At 38.7% G+C, this 18074-nt stretch overlaps 2 pseudogenes; one reads left to right on the top strand and one right to left on the bottom strand.

The window, feature by feature from the left end:
* Positions 1–370: 370 nt before the first annotated feature.
* On the top strand, positions 371–10616 carry LOC109558344 (sorting nexin-6-like; annotated as a pseudogene).
* Positions 10617–12165: 1549 nt separating this feature from the next.
* The window catches only part of LOC139182978 (uncharacterized), a 28026-nt pseudogene continuing 22117 nt past the window's right edge, over positions 12166–18074 (bottom strand).

The raw sequence follows: 18074 nt of genomic DNA, 5'->3' as shown, positions 1-18074 counted from the left end.
TCAGATGCCTATATCTTTCCTTTTCTCCTGTATACTCATGTCAAAATTTATGAAAATTTATCTATACACAGAAGTAATGCCTCATTAAAAGTATAGTATAAAACAGAGCACCAGGGACTTCCCTGGGGTCCAGTGGTTAAGAACCTACCTTCCAATGCAGGGGATGAAGATTCAAATCGTGGGTTGGGTAACTAAGATCCTACATGCCATGGGGCAACTAAGCCCATGTGTGCCACAATTAGAGAAATTCCATGTGCTGCAAAAAAGGCAACACACAAAAAAGGAGCCCCCATACTGCAGTGAACAGAGCACAGTTTCCCTACATCTCATTGTGTATAAAACATATTGCCCCTCCTGCCTCAGAGCAGCCATGATGGAAGATCTGGACAGCAGCCCCAACTTCCTCTCAGGAAGGATCTTGGACCTAAAGCAATAAATGGAGATTTTCAAAGTGAAAATTTTCAAAGTGATGCTGCTTTATGGGTGGACATATCTGATTCTCTTAGTGAGAGAGATAAAGTAAAATTCATTGTTCACACAGAGTTCATTGCCAAATTTTAAATAAAATGAGTTTTCTGTTGTTGGACAGCATGAGAAATTTACCTGGCTTAATGATTCCTTTGTTGAAAATGAAGACTATGCAGCTTACATTATCCATCCAGCACTGCTGAGACCTGATTGTGATGCTTCAAGCGAAGAACTACAGAAACTTGGAAAAGGGTCTATGACAAAGGAAGAATTCATAAAGATGAAACAGGAGTTGGAAGCTGAGTATTTGGCAATATTCAAAAAGACCGTGGCAATGCACGAAGTGTTCCTGTGTCATGGGGCAGCACATCCTATTTTAAGGAAAGATTTAAATTTCTACATCTTCTTGGAATTTAATAAAGATTTGTGTGTGGAAGGAAAAAAATAAAAAAGAGAAACTTGAAGATTTCTTTAAAAACATGGTTAAATCAGCAGATGGAGTAGTTGTTTCTGGAGTAAAGGCTGTAGATGATTTCTTTGAGCATGAATGAATATTCCTTTTAGGATATCATAACCAAGTGGAGGGTACATCTACTAAATCTGATAGGATCAAGATCCCACAAAAGCGCTGGCTATGATTGCAATAGAATTGGTTCTTCATCATCTGCTTTAGGAACTCAGGATTCAACAGATGTATGCAAGTTTTTTTCTTAAAGTTTCAGAACCATTTGATAAAACAGGAAAAATAGAAGCACAGGTATCAGCTGATGAGGACCTCAAACTTCCTGATCTTTTAAAATATTACTTAATAGAATTCAAACTGCTAAGGATCTCCTCTATCGGAGATGTAGGTCACTAGTGGATTATTAAAATGCTAACAAAGCACTAAGTAAAGCAAGATAGAAAAATAAAGATCCTCTGCAGGCTGAAATGTCCCAAACAATTATGCTGTCAGAAACTTGAAAAAATATCTGAATCTGCAAAACAAGAATGTACAGATTTTTAAACAAAAAGAGTCACTGCATTTGGGAAAAAAAATCAGTGTAACTGGCAGAGAGAGAACTGAAGCACGAAAAGGGTAACCATAGTTGCTACAGAATTGCCTGGAGATGTTATGGAGACACATAAGCCACATGCTATCTTCCTTAAAAAGGGCTGCCTTCCTTCAGATTCAATTCTTTTAACAATTAAAACAATTTTTTTTCTATTTTTTTGGTCACACTGCGTGGCATGTGAGATCTCAGTTCCACAACCAGAAATTAAACCTGCTGCCCAGCAATGGAAGCACAACATCTTACCTGGACCACCAGGGAAGTTCCCAGATTTAATTTTTTTCTTAATTATGTTAGGTATTTACTGCTCACTGGAAACAAAAGAAACAGATGATAAAGGGCATCTACTCTCCTCTTTTTCTGAGAAACAATGGCCTGGTGCCACCCAGGGGACCTGCAGACCTGTGGACCTGTGCCTCGCGCCCTCCTTGTCTTCAGATACCCAAAGTGCTGTCTTTTTAAAAGTAACCTCTAGAGCTGTGTTTATTTTTTAAATAGTATCCCTTATGGTTGTCAATCTTTGGGCAGGAGGAGAAGGGGCCGACAGAGGAAGAGATGGCTGGATGGCATCACCGACTCGATGGACATGAGTTTGGGTGAACTCTGGGAGTTGGTTATGGACAGGGAGGCCTGGCATGCTGCAATTCATGGGATCGCAAAGAGTCAGACACGACTGAGTGACTGAACTGAACTGAACTGAATGCCTGAAGTTTAACCCTTTCAAAATACATTGCTCAAACAAGGTGAGATTGCCATTTTGAGTTTTTTTTTTTTTAATTGTTTTTTTTTTAAAAAAACATTGTACACCACCTTAGTTCACTCTTGTATCCTGGCAAAGCATCTTAATCAGACTTATTTTTAATTAATGGACATTTCTTAGGAGGTTTGGGACAGACTTTATGTAATTTTTATAAGTATGATTTCTGAAGAAAAGCAAATGTATCAGTATGTTTGTCTTAAACTTATAGACTAAATCAATTATTGTCAAATAAACAGTGGTAACAGTGAAATAAACAAACACCTTGCCTTCTACATTCCAGAGCACAGCTGCTTCCCCTAGTTGTCAGCTGCCCAGGGGCAAAGGCTGTGTCTCTCTGGTTCTTAATCTCTAGCATCTAGTACAGTACCTGGGACACAAGTTCTCAATGGGCAGTGAAGAGGACTAGGTATTTCCTCTGGAATTTACACTTTGGGAATTCCCATAGAATTCAAATGTTTAAGCAGCTTGCTAAACATTTATCAAATTGCCCAAAGTGGAAGAGCCATATCAGGAAGCTTAAGTTAAAAAAAGAAGTTTGTGCAGAAGTCAGTTCTCAGTGGTTCCAATTTTATATTTAACCTTTAAAAAAGTGAAGAAATTACATTGATTTGCTAACTGAAGTTGTTCTGATGTCAACCAACTTTGAGTAGCATGTCTACAGGGAAGAAAGAAGCTCTAAGAGAACAAAGGACTAGTAAGAAGAACATCTATGAAAATAGCAAGCTCTTAAGCTGTAGATTGCAACTGTGGGCTTAGTATTATGACTTCATTAATACATATAGTTGGGAGAGTGCATATAATAGTGTATTCTCACAGCTCACATCGCTTGTTCACCTTTGATAGATGATCTTTCCTCCTACTGCCCCCTCCATTAAAACCAGCTAATGTTAACACTCACAACTTCCATTCCCTTGGTCTCTAAATTTTATTATAACCAATAGCCTTTCCAAGTTTCTTATGTTAATCAGGGGCTTCCCTGGTGGCTCAGAGGTTAAAGCGTCTGCCTGCAATGCAGGAGACCTGGGTTTGATCAGATATGGCCTTACTGCTTTCAGATGAACTTCTCCACTTCTGTTCTCACCCCATCTCCTTCCTCTTTCACCTGTCCTTGATCCATGTTTTCATTTTCCTCACCCCAAATAAATCTATCCTTGAATCTCTTTCTCCTAAAATGCCAATCCCCTTTCACTCTTCAACCCATCATCTTTCCAAAGCTTCCTTCTCTGGTTTTTCCTATCTCAGTTTATGGAGTCACTGTCTACTCAGTCTCTCAAGCCAAAAACTTTGCAATTATCTTTAAGTCCCTATCTCCCATATCAAGTTGATCTTCCAGGCTTGTGACCAGTTGAATTGTATTTCAGAAATATCTTGTGAATACATTTCTCTGCTATCTCTTCTCTTCTCTGTTTTGGCTTAGACCATGGTCATCACCCTGAACTATTCCAACAATCACTAGATACTTCTTTCTACCAGGCATCTTCCATTCTGCAGCCCAGACTTCTACACCTGCCCCACCACTGCCACCACCAGAATTATCTTTCTGGAATATGAATCCAGTTGGGTCACTCCTCTGCTCAAACTTTGACTCTGCATTGCCTATAGGACAGAGGCCAAGCGCTTGGGTGTGGCACTAACTGCCCATCATTCAAACTCCACATCACTTACCCGAGACTGCCGCCACGTTGACTTGCCTGTTGTCCTGTGCTCTGTGAAGCCACATATGTCTTCATATGTTGGTTCTTCCGTCTGAAATGCCCTTCTCCTTCTGGAAAATTTCTACTTGTTCTTCAATGCAGCTTAAGTATCACCACTTCTGAGAGGGCTGTGTTCCCCTCTAAAGAGTTGGGTGGTCCCTCCTATATGCTCCTGGCATTTTGTTTATACTTTCTTTTTTTAAAAAAGGGTTTTGCCTCTTTAAAAAGTTATTTATTTATTTATATGTATTTGGCTCCACCAGAGATTAGATATTAGGCATGTGGGTTCTTTCATTGCAGCATGTGGGATCTAGTTCCCTGACCAAGGATAGAATCCTGGCCCTTTGTATTGGGAGCCTGGAGTCTTAGCCGTTGAAACACTAGGGAAGGCCTTGTTCCTATTTTCATCTTAACGTTTATAATGTTGTTTTAAAGTGTTTTGAGAAATCAGTTTTCCTCTACTACCTCTCTATAAACTAAACTGATTCAGGACAGGAATCAAATTTACTTGTCTTGTATCTGCTATGCCCAGAGCAATAACTGGCATCTAGTAGAGACCAATAAACATTTGATGAGTGAGTGACTGAACCAGCAGTAGTTTTCTCTTGGATAGTACCAGGCAGCTTGTGTGAAGTTAATACTACTTCTTCAAATGTGCAAGAGAAAGTGCATTGAGTAGATATGCTAGAACTGCAGGGTAACACACCCCAAAGACAAATGCAAATGATATTTGCTCTTTTTCGATTATTTGGATTAGCTGATGTTTTAGATGAACTACTATTTAGGATGAACTCTACCTCTACCTTCTCCCTGTAATGTTGATCTAGGTGAGTATACAATCCTTTCCTTAGATCATCCACACCACTGTACCTCTCGCCCAGAACAAATCGTGAGGTCATAAACACTGCCTCATTCTGAGATAGCAGATTTAGGTGCTGTTTCCTGGACTATTGTGAGTCATACTCGACAGAAGTTGGCACAGATTTACTTACAGTTTTCCTGGCTGAAAGATTTATTTTAAATGTTTGCTGTTTTCACCTTCTAATTCTGAAATCCGTTTTTTTTTTTCTTTCTGTTTTTTTCACTCCTACGTCTCAACCCTAGGAATAGGGACTGGCACATAGTAGGTATTTGATAAATAGTTGTTGAATGAGTGAACATTTTTAAAATTTTCAGACACATCATACTTCCCTGGGAGCTCAGTGGTAAAGAGTCAGCCTGCCAATGCAGGAGACATGGGTTTGATCCCTGATCCAGGAAGATCCCATAGGCTGCAGAACAACAAAGCCTGTGTACCACAGGCTGAGCCTATGTGCCACAGCTACTGCAGCTCGAGCACCCTAGAGCCAGTGCTCCGCAGCAAGAGAAGCCACCACAATCAGAAGCCTGTGTAGTGTAACTAGAAATTAGCCCCTGCTCTCCACAACTAGACAAAAGCTCACACAGCAACAGAGACCCAGCATGGCCAAAAATAAATAAATAAAATTATTTTAAAAAAATATATATATAAACTCTTAAATAAATAAAACAGATGCCCATGTACATAATAAACAGATTCAGCAAAGTTGCAGGATACAAAATCAAGACACAAAAATCAGTTGCATTTTGATACTCTAACAATAAACAATCCAAAGAAAATAATCCCATTTGTTGTTGTTGTTTAGCTGCTAAGTTGTATCCGACTCTTTTGTGACCTCATGGAAGTAGCCCTCCAGGCTCCTCTGTCCATGGGACTTCCCAGGCAAGAAGACTGGAATGGGTTGCCATTTCCTTCTCCAAGAGGTCTTCCTGACCCAGGGATCAAGCCCAGGTGTCCTGCGTTGCAGGCAGATTCTTTACCACTGAGCCACCTGGGAAGCCTAATCCCATTTATAACATCAAAAATAATAAATCACTTAGGAATAAATGTATTATGTGTATATATTTAATGTATATAGATAAATGTATCTTTTTATATATTAATTTTTCCCTGTATATTATGATGTTTTGACATCTTAAAAGACCTTTCTGGCTGGGTTGAGACTGCCCTTCCTGGGCTAGCCAATTTTTAGAGAAAGTAAAAAAAAACCCAGCTGGAAGCATGCCTTTGGTATGCAAACTAACCACTTGGCAGTCCTGCCTCCTCCATCTAGCTAGTGCAGATATTCCTTTGCCTTATCATTCCAGGACTAGATACCAGGCAACCAGAGACCATCTCTATAGCCCAAAGTCCACCAAAATTACTCGAACTAACCAACCCTAAGTTGCTTACCTTTCCCGGCCTTGCCTTTTCCATGGATATCCCAAGAAATTCTACAGCTTAAACTTTCCTCTCACTCCTGTCTTCTGCCTCCTGATCACCCTGGTGTTTCCCCATGTGGTCCCATGTGGGGTGCCTCCTGTTTCTAGCATGGGTGACTATAATAAACTTTATTTTTCCTGAGCATATCCTCTATCTCTTCTTGTGGTTACACCTGAGTGACTGTCTTATCAATAAAATGCAAAACAAGAAACCTAATCAAGAAACTAAAGACTTGTACACTCTAAAACAATGCTGAAAGAAATTAAAGAAGACAAATCAGAAGATGTCCCATGTTCATAGATTAAAAGACTTAATATTGTTGAAAAGTCCATGCTACCCAAAGTGATCTACAGATTCAATGCAATAGCTATCAAAATCCCAATGGCCTTTTTTGCAAAAATAGGAAAAGAAACTTAAAATTCATATGCAATCTCAAAAAACCCCTGAATGACCAAAACAATTTTGAAAAAGAAAAACAAAAATGGAAGCCTTGCACTTTCTGATTTCAAAACATATTAAAAAGTTGCAGGGGCTTCCTTGGTGGTCCAGTGGTTAAGAATTCATCTTCCAGTGCAGGAGATGTAGGTTCAACCCCTAGTCAGGGAACTAAGATCCCATATGCTGGTGGGACAACTAAGCCTGCACACCACAGCGAGAAAAGCAGCGCAATGAAGATCCAGCATGGACAATAATTAAATAAAAGTTCATTTGTTACAAAAGAGGAAGAAACTACAGTAATCCAAACAGTATGGTTTTGGCATAAAGACAGACATATAACTGATGAATAGAATAGAGAACCTGCTAAAAAACCCTCAAATATATATATAGCCAAATAATCTTTGAAAAAGGTGCCAAGGCCACACAATGTGGAAAGAATAATGTCAACAGATGGTATTATGATAGCTGGATATCCATGTGCAAAAGAATAAAATTGGACCCTTACTTTACACCAGATACCAAAATTAACTAGAACTTAATTAGATACCTGCATATGAGATCTGAAACTGGAAGAAAATATAGAGGAAAGCTTTATGAGACCGGATCTGGCAATGGTTTTCTGGATATGGCACCAAAAGCAAACAGAGACAAATGGAACCACATCAAACTTAAAAACTTCTGTGCCGCAAAGGAAACAATAAACAGATTGAAAAGGCAACCTATAGAATGGGAGAAAACATTTGCAAAAGACATAGCTGATAACAGATTAATATATAACATATATATGAAGCTAACAACTCAACAATAAAAAAATCTAATTAGAAAATGGTCAGAGGGCTTTAATAGATATTTCTTCAAAGAAGATTTACATATAGCCAACAAGGATATGGAAATATTTTAAGCATTACAGTCATTAGGGAAATGCAAATCAAAACTATAATCACCTGACACCTATTAGGAAAGCCACTGTTGAACCACAGCAAACAACAGAAAATAAGTGCTGGTGAGGATGTGGAGAACTGGAGCACTTGTGCCCTGTTGGTGGGAATGTGCAGCCACTAAATGTAAATATAAAATCATATGGAGGTTCCTTCAAAAATTAAAAATAGAACCATCATGATCTAGCAATCCCACTTCTGGGTATTCATCCAAAAGAATTGAAAACAAGTTCTCACAGAGATATTTGCACATCCATGTTTCTTGCAGCATTATTCATAACAACCAAGAAATAGAGACAATGCAGTTGTTTGTCAACAGATGAATGGATAAAGAAAATGTAGAATGTAAATACAATGGAACATGACTCAGTCTTTATAAAAAGGAGAGACTCTGCTTTGGGAAAGCAAGTGTTCTTACTTGCTGCAGGTAATAAATCCTTCCTTCTCTGGAAAAAAAAAGAAGGAAACATTTTCTTATGCTACAGAATGGATGAACTTTGTAGATATCATGTTCAGTGAAATAATTCAATAACAAAGAGAAAAATACTGTCTGATTCCACTTTTATGAGATATCTAAAATAGTCAAACTCTTAGCAACAGAAAGTAGAATAGTGGTTGCCAGGGACTGGGAGAAGTGGGAAAGAATTGTTCAGTATGTAGTTTCAGTTTTGCAAGATGAAAAAGTTCTAGAGATGTGCTTTGTGCATATAGTTAACACTACTGTACTGCACACCTAAGGTTAAGATGGTAAATTTTTTGATCTATGTTTTTGATCACACACACACACAATGAATAGAGTTGCTGGCTGATGTGTATCTTCAACTTTAGAAGATAAAACTGAATTGTTTCCAAAGTGGTTGTGCCGATTATACTCTATCCAGCAGTATATAAGAATTTTGCTCCTTATCCTCACCAACATTTGGTATTGTCATCCTTTTTAAATTTGGCCAATCTATGGATAATTTTAATTTGCATTTTATTGATTACTATAGAGTTTGAACATCTTTTCAGATGTTAATTGACTATTTGGATTTCCACTTAAGTGAATGACCTATTCATGTCTTGCCCACAATAAAAAATGATTTTTAAATCAATTCTTTATATATTCTGTCCACAAATTCTTTGTAAGTTATTGAATAACAAATATCTCCTAGTTCATGGCTTATCATTTTTTTGATGAAGGCCTTTAAAGAAAACACATTTTTAATGTAGTCAAATTTACCCATCTCTTCTATTATGGTTTACTCTATTTACATCTTGTTTTAAGAAATTTTTCTTTACCCGTAAGTCATAAAGACATGTTTTGTGGAATTGAGTTTTGAAGAAGTGCAAAAATGGAATAAGAATCCATCAAAAGAGGGACTTTTTCTTTACATAGAAGGCGGATGCCAAAGGTGGTCCATCTACACAGAATTAGAGCTGATGCTGCTTCAGAGAGAGTTGATCTAACCACAGGAAGGGTTTCCTATCTATGATAGCTTATTGAAGCAATGGAGTCTATTTCACTCTGCTTGGGAGTGGTAGTGGTTGCTTGGGGGTTGATGAATACTAGAGAGATAATTCAACTGGAGAGGAGAGACTAAGAGTCAAAGGACAGACAAAAGAATTCTCCAGTTCTCAGTGAGCCTAAATATATCACTAACAAGGTGCGAGGCACAAACTGAAAATAGAGTGTACCACCGTATCCAGGTCTCCCTGTCTCTGCTGGCATCCTTACCCCTCATCCTTCGCCTGGAACTTTCTATCTAGTGAAAATAAAACAATCTAAAGAGAACATGGCCAAAACCACAGTGGAAAGGATAAAAGGTAAAGCTTTGAGAGTTAGAAATACTCTTCTTGAGGAACAACAGAAGTGTGGATTTATCTTCCCTGGAATCTTTAAAAGTTACACTAAAACAGCTTTGAGTGGAAAAAGGAGGAAACCTCTGGAGCTATTTGGATCCCTGTGGAGGACTTTTATTAGAGCAGAGGGCCAGGGAGGGAGGGAGTCTCATGATTGGATCAACTGAAAAGTCCTTCTCCTTCAACTTGACCCAAGGTGGCTGCCCCAGTGAGGAGAACATTTCAGAAGGAGTCAGCGGACAAGGTTTGGAGAAGAAGAGGAGACAGACAGAAAGACTGGCCTCTCGAGCTCCTAAAGCAAAACAGAAGGAGTGGAGTGAGAAGAAAAGCTCTAGAGGGGTAGACGGAGAGAGACAGGATGAATGACATTCCTGGCTCCTCCAAAGGGATGTCACCGTCAGTCTTTAGTTTTTCATCCTAGGCAAGAAGGGGAGCAAAAGAGGAAGGACGATGAAATGTAAATTATTACACAGCCCTTGGCTTTCAGAGTCCTGCCAGTAAAAGAGGTTTATGGAGTGAAGCTTCGAGCACAGAGTTCTAGAAAATGCTCACACCACCTTCAGGCACATTTCTTTACATTTGTGCACTCGTGCATGGACCCCCTCCATGTGAATACTCAAGACATTCATGTCCATAGAAAGAACAGGTATGCAATAGCGTGCAACATAATTTCACTACACTTTTCAGATACAATCCTGTCCATTCTTGTGTTTCCACACAGGCTCCAGGCTAGATCCAACCACTGACGTGGGTTTTATTCAGGTTTGCATGGTTGAGAGGAGCAACTATAAAGGTGATGAGGAGTTGCAGAAATCTCCACTAAGCGTTCCAAATTGAATTCAGTAAACGATTGTTCTTGAGGAAGGACGTGAGGAAAGCAGTGATTCACACAGACTATTTTAACTATGTAGATGGAGTTAAATTTTGATTCACTAGAAGCAGAGACTGGAGAGGAGGCAATGCTGTTGAACAGACACAAAAGATGAGTCTCGGAAACATCAGATGAAAAATTAGGGCTGTGACAACAAAGACCAGACAGGTTGAACCTGGGGTAATGTCTATCTGTCTCCTGTTTCTTTCTTTCTATTTCCAGATTCCTGGGAGTCAGGATGCAGCCAGGAGCTGGAGGAAAGAGATCTTTGATCGTATGCTTCTTCATGCTCTAAGGACGCCCTGCCTGGGTTTCTCAAGAGCTTACTCAGAGGCCTGCAGGTAAGTACCTTGGAGCCAAACTGTAGCAAAGTCCTGGTTGTTGTGGGGCAGCTTCTGAGACAAGCTGAGAAAGCAAAGGAGAAGGGAGACTCGGGCTGTTGACAGGGCAACTCCGTCATTTCCCCCCTGCAACCCTGCTGTGGTTGGCTCTTACACCACCTACACTATTGTGACCTTCCTTTCTTCACTTGATTTCAGAGTTAATGGTCAGGAAGGAACTTCAGGCATTCATGCTTCAGTGGTAAGAACATCTAGGACAAGCATGCAGAAGTCTTCCATACATTTAAAAGCAATGACAGAGTCATCATTGAGCCTTGTCATACGATCATTTTAATTGTATTTGTATTTCTTAGCCATTTATTGCTTGAACCATATGCAATTGCTGACGTATTTGGCCATTTTGGTCTACAAAAACCATAATCTCATAGATTTCAACTGAATATTAAGAACCTTTTGTGTGCTTAATAGGACTAGGAGGCGATTTGGTGTAGTGGTTAAAAATCAGAGCCAAATTGCTTTCCTTCTCCCAGATCAGCTCCACCATCTAATCTTAAATAAGTTGTTTAACTTCTCTGCATCTTCATTTCCTCATCCCTAGACTAAAGATAATAGTACTTCAAAGGCTTGTTTTGAGGGGGTTTTATGGTGGCTAGTGGTTAGGATTCTAGGCTTTCACTGTTGTGGTCTGGGCTTAATCCCTGGTTCAGGAACTGAGTTCCTGCAAGCTGTGGGACACAGCCAAAAAGAAAGAAAGGAAAAAAGCTTGTTTTTGAGATTTAAATGAGCTATCACATATAAAGCACTTAGAACAGCACTCAAACCAGACTCTATATAAATAGTGACTATTTTTATACCCTAGTCCTTATCTCTTTTTTAAAAAAATTGCTTATTACCTTTAATAATTCTATTATTTATAAATCTTCCACAAAGGGGCATTATAGTTCTTCAGTTTATCGCAAATATATCTTTAAAAAAGTCGGCCCTACTGTTGAAGCTATAATACAAATTATTTTAATTATCAGCACTATACTAAAAAGCACAGTGGAGAACATCTTATTTAAATAAAATAAGGATAATATTTCACTGGGGAGTATATCCAACAGAATTTTTTCTCTATATATATCTACAGCCAGTGGTGGTGTTTATAGGCAAATTTTAAACAACTGCAAATTTTTTTAAAAGCCATGTTTTGCTCAGGAATACTTTTATACACATACTCTATTGGTTGTTTTATACAGTCGTGTCCAACTCTTTGTGACCCCATGAACTACAACCCACCAGGCTTGTCCGTCCATGGAATTCTCTAGGCAAGAATACTGGAGAGGGTTGCCATTCCCTTCTCCATACTAGATACTAGTCTGCCAAATTTCAGATGGCAAAATGCTAAGCTGTGGGTCTGGTATTGTCCAGCTAGTTATTTCTTGTCATCCTGGAAATGTGTCATTGAGAAATGTGGAGATCATGTTGTCACCACCACTTCTCAGAGGTACCCCACCATGACAGAACATTCATATCCTGAAGATTCAAGGCCTAGCAAAAAGCCTCCCACAAATCCACCGGATATCACAAGGTTCTGTTTGACAAGTTCTGTTGCTGATTTCAGGGGCTGCCTTATTTGCTCATTTCTTCATCTGTCTTTTGGCTTTGTTTACGTCTTTCTCCACTCCCTTCTGGTTGCTCTGCACACAGCCACTGCGGCTGGCAATCTGAAGGAGAAGAAAGCCACCACCTACTCCAGTTGCTGCAAGTTTTCCAACTTTCTGGAATAAAAATCCCACACACCTGTCACTCACTTCATCCATTACAATCTGGGTGGCTACTGCGTAACTTTCTACAACAGGTCCAGAACTGTGGCCAAACACTAGACTCCACCAGTGGTGTCTTCTTACATACTCAGTTAAATCTAACATGTCAGAAAAGTCATCACCACTCTCCTATTCTTTGGGAGGGGAGTTCTGGGCCCTATTATTAAATTATTAAATATTTCAGTCATATAAAAAGTACATATTATAAGAAAATTAACACTAAGTGCCAACTTTTCAGCTTAGAAATAAATTACAAAAATAAGGAAAACCCATGGATAATCTTCTCCTATCATATTAGTGTTCTTCTTTCTCAGAAGTATCCTCCATCTTGAATTTGGTGCTTATCATTACCATGGAAGTTTTCAAAAACTTTTATTTCATATGTATGTAACATAAGCTTTATACAGTATTGTTTTATATGTTTCTTAATTTTTATCAGTGGTATCATACCATACTTATCCTTCAGCTAGCTTTTGTTGTTCAATATTGGTTTTGGTATTTATCTGTGTGGCTACAAGAAGCTTCCTTTATTTATTTAACTGCTGTAGAGTATCCTTGGGCTTCCCTGCTTGCTCAGTGGTAGAGTCTGCCTGCCAATGCAGGTGACGCAGATTCAATCCCTGGCTGGAGAAGATCCCCTGGAGAAGGAAGTGGAAATCTGATTCCAGTATTCTTGCCTGGGAAATCTCATGGACAGAGGAGCCTGGCAGGCTACAGTCCTTGGAGTTCCAAAAGAGTTAGACACAACTTAGTGACTCAACAACAGCAATAAGCTAGAGATGTAAATTTAAGTTATTAGCATAATAATTTTTATTGTATTTTCCTCTAATGGTGTTACACTTCTGCTTTTCACCTTTACTTCTTTAATCCAGTTGGAATTAACTTTTTGTTTAGTGAGAGAAAAGGATTTAATGTCCCCCCTAAGGGAAGCCCATTGTCCCCAGCGGCATTAATTACATAGTCCAGCATTTTCTCTACTGGTTTGAAATATCAGACACCAGATTTAAATAGCAGAGGTCTGTTTGTGGGTTCTAGTCTTTTAAATTAGTCAATCTGATCATCCCTATGCAAATACCACACTTACCTGGTGTTGTTGTTCAGTCACTCAGTCATGTCTGACTCTTTAAACAACCCCAGGGACTGCAGCATGCCAGTCTCCTCTGTCCTCCACTATCTCTTGGAGTTTGCACAAATTCATGTCCATTGAGTAGGTGATGCTATCTAACCATCTCATCCTCTGCTGCCCCCTTCTCCTTCATTCAGAGCTTAATGTAAGGACAGAAATAACCCCAGGTATTCTAAGCAGAAAGGAATTTACCACATTGATGCTCGATGTACGATGCTCACAAAACTGTTGGAAAGACTGAAAGGAGTCAGAAGGTACCACTAAACTTGTTGGTTGAAGAACATACTGCTGTGGTTGTAATCAAGAGGCCCGGAAGCTGCTGCTCCCAGCGTCATAATTGTCAACACCACCCACATATGGCCCAAAGCTTCTGAGAACAAGGCTGTAGCTGCTACTTATAACTTTCTTAATCAACTACCCATTCCATGTTATTTTTGTCTTCAATCAGCACCTAGCTGGTTTGGGTTCCTAGTGGAGAGGCCCCAACCTTTATTCCTGAAGGAGCTAGCCTTTAGGGGTTCCGTCTACACTTGGGGTGCTCCAATCTTCCATCAGCTCTACCTTAGTCATGGAGCTACTGTGAGGCACCCCAGAGGATCCCCTGCTCTCACTGCAAGCAACCACTTTCTTTCACCCCAGCTGGTTCAAGAACCCCTTTGCCTGTTGATTCAGTGGCATAAAGGATATAAAAGTTTCCTAGGAATGAATACCTCTAAACCAGAATCTAAGTTTAGAGGGATGAGAATCAAGAAAAATGTTGAAGTTGGTCAGTATGTGTAACAGTGAGAGAAATCGGGGCTTCTCCACTCAGTGGTAATAAGAATCCGCCCGCAAAGAAGGAAACGTGAGTTCAATCCCTGGGTCGGGAAGATCCCCTGGAGGAGGGCATGGCAATCCACTCTCATATTCTTGCCTGGAAAATCCCATGGGCAGAGGAGCCTGGTGGACTGCAGTCCTTAAGGTTGCAGAGAGTCAGACACGACTGAAGTCACTGAGCATGCGTGCACATACATGAGAGAATTCCACCCTACATACACTTCTTAGTACCTAGACCCATACATTTTGGCTATAGGAATAATATCTCCAACCACGGCCCTCTCAGTCAGTCTTACAAGACAGCACCCCAAACTCACAAAGTATCATCTCCCAGGTGGCTCTGTAGTAGAATCTTCATTAGACCCTTCTATCATTTCATAAAGTCCACTATCTATGGATAATAGAATACATGTTAAGACTGCTGAATCCTATGAGCCTGAACCCACTGATTCACTTCTTTTGGTGTGTACTTTGGATGGGAGAGATACAGTATGGGTTATCATAATGGTGAATAAGGCACTTGGTAAGTTCATGGATGAGGGGGCTGACAGAAGCATTATGGGCAGAGAAGGCAAATCTGGAGCCAGAAAAAATGTCTGTTCAAGTGAGGCAAAACACGACCTCTCCATGTTGGAAGGGATCCACTATAATCAGCCTATCTTAGCTGATTCCCTCAGGCACAGTATCATATGGCTCGTTATGGTCTGTGCGGTTGGCAGATTATCCTCAGGAGGTATATGGTAGCCAGATCTACTTTGATGAGAGAAAAATCTGTTTTGTTGCATAATTTCCAACTTGTGCCCATAGCTACTGTATTAAGAGTTCTCTATCTCCTGAGCATTTTGATAGAGAATGACTGACATTTAAAGACCCAGGTGATACCAACCACCTCATTATTGAGACTTCTTGGAACCCTTTGGTGAGTGAGCACTTACCAATCTGTAGTTTTGTTGATTGTCCCTATTGTATCCTTGTTTTCTAATTTTAACTTTTACAATTATTATTTCTTACCATCTGCTTCAACTATAGGAGAAGTTTTGTGACTTTTTTTTTTTTTTTTTTTGTAATTTCTTGAGTTGGAGAAGACTCTTGAGAGTCCCTTGGACTGCAAGGAGATCCCACCAGTCCATTCTGAAGGAGATCAGCCCTGGGATTTCTTTGGAAGGAATGATGCTACAGCTGAAACTCCAGTACTTTGGCCACCTCCTGCGAAGAGTTGACTCATTGGAAAAGACTCTGATGCTGGGAGGGATTGGGGGCAAGAGGAGAAGGGGACGACAGAGGATGAGATGGCTGGATGGCATCACTGACTCGATGGACGTAAGTCTGAATGAACTCCAGGAGTTGGTGATGAACAGGGAGGCCTGGCGTGCTGCAATTCATGGGGTCACAAAGAGTCAGACACGACTGAGTGACTGAACTGAACTGAACTGAGTTGGAACTTAGCTTTTTGTTTCTTTTTCTTCTTTTCTAATGTGTTAAGACTATAAAGGACTATTCTAATGCTATGTTAGCTATATCTTACGTATTTTGAATGTATGTTTTCTTTATTAGTCTAAATATTATCCAATTTCCATTATTAGTTATACTTCAAATTTTTTCATGAATTTCCAACAATATGGGAATTTAATCTTTTTTTATTATTGCTATCTAAATTAATTGCTTGCATGCAGAGAAAAATGGTCTGTATAACACATTCTTTTTTAAAAATTGGAGTATACTTGCTTTACAATGTTTTGTTAGTTTCTGCTGTACAGCAAGTGAATCAACTCTGGGTGTACACATATCCCCTCTTTTTTGAATTGTCTTCCTGTTTAGGTCACCACAGAGCACTGAGTAGACTTCCCTGCGCTATGTATAACACCAATTCTTTTTATTTGTTGAGATTTGTTTTGTGGTCCAGTATGCGGTCAGTTTTTGAAAGGTTCTGTATATTTTTAAAACATAAGTGTATTTCCTAATTGTTATATAAAGATTTGTGTTATTCAAATCTCCTATGTCTTTACTAATTTTTATCTACCAGTGTGCCAATTACTAGAGAGTTGTAATTTTAAATCTCCAACTATTATGGTAAATTTATAAACTTCTTATTATAGCTTTGTTTTATGTATTTAAGTGAGCACATAAAAGTAAATGCTATATCTTCCTGGTAAACTGTTGTTTTCATGATTATATAGTGATTACATTTTAAAATCTTAAGGTCTAATTTTTTAATTGTGGTAAGACAGACACACCATAAGACTTACCGTGTTAACCACTGTTAAGCATACAGTTTGGTGGCATTAAGTACATTCACATTATTGTGCAATTATCACCCCTCTCCATCTCTAGAACTTTTTCATCATCCATCACAAACTGAAAATTTGTACCTATTAACCAATAACTTCCTATTATCCTCTCCCTGAAGCCCACAGTAACCACTTTTCTGTGTATCTTAAAGCTGATTTTGTCCCATCTTAATATAGTAATATCAGCTTATTTGGTATTTTTCCTATTCTTTTAATCTCAAACATTGTATGTCATTATGACATATAGCAGCACATAACTAAATTTTAAAATCCAGTCTGACAATCTCAATCTGTTAACTGCTGATCTTAGTCCATTTATATTTGATGAGCTTACTGATAACTTTTGTTTTATATGTACCAGATTATTTTGTGCTTATATTTTTTCAGTGTCTCTCTTGCTGCCTTCTATGAAGTTGATGAAAGTTTTGAAAAATTTTCCTTTTCTCCTTTACGAATTTGAAAGTTGTATATTCTATTTCTATTCTTTTCATGATTATTCTAATTTTTAAATAGTAATCTTATTGGCCTAAGCAATATTCCTATTGTCTTCCCAAATAACGCAAGAAACTTGGAACTCTAATTCTGATCGTATCTCTCTCATTGTACACGTTATTGCTGTCCAGTATTATAACACCCCTTATTTTTCTATCTCCAAATTAGTCACTATTACTATTGTCTGCCTAGTCAACGCTTGTTTAGATATACCACATGTTTTCAGTGTCTTTACTCATCGAAACTATTCTCACAATTCTTATTTTTATCTCACTTCCTCCTCCTGGGTTGAAATTTTCTTTAGGAAATTCCCTAAAGAAAATGTCTTCAGTGGGAGATCTATTTGTGTTAAGAAACCTACTGTGTTTGTCTGGAAATTTATCTATTTCATGCTTACTCTTGAATGATAGTATAGCTGACTAAAGAATTCATGCTGAAAAATATAAGACTTTAGAACTTTGAATACATTTTTTCTTGTTATCTAGTCTCTTTTGTTGCTTTCAGAAAGTCTGCCGTGAATAAAATTGTTGTTACTTTGAAGATAATGTGTCTTTCTCTCTGTTTGCTTTTTAAACTTTCTCACTGTAGTTGGAATTGAATAGAACATTCATAGCAAGGTATGTGAGTATGGATTTAGTTTAATCAATCCTGCTGAAGATTTCTGCAATTTGAATCTGAGGACTCAGGTCTTCAATTAATTCTGGAAAATTCTCAGCCATAATCTCTTTGATAAAATGTGTCCTCCTCCCAGTCTCTTCATTCTCTCCTCCAGAACTACTATATGTTGGACCCTCTCATTCTCCAACTCACCTTATAGTCTCTAATATATTCTTTTTTTTTCCTAATATAGTCTAACTCTTTA

Source organism: Bos indicus, chromosome 5 (genome assembly GCF_029378745.1).
Source record: "Bos indicus isolate NIAB-ARS_2022 breed Sahiwal x Tharparkar chromosome 5, NIAB-ARS_B.indTharparkar_mat_pri_1.0, whole genome shotgun sequence".
Lineage (NCBI taxonomy): Eukaryota > Metazoa > Chordata > Mammalia > Artiodactyla > Bovidae > Bos > Bos indicus.
Note: the sequence above shows the minus strand (reverse complement) of the source record. Positions and strands in the feature narration are given on the sequence as shown.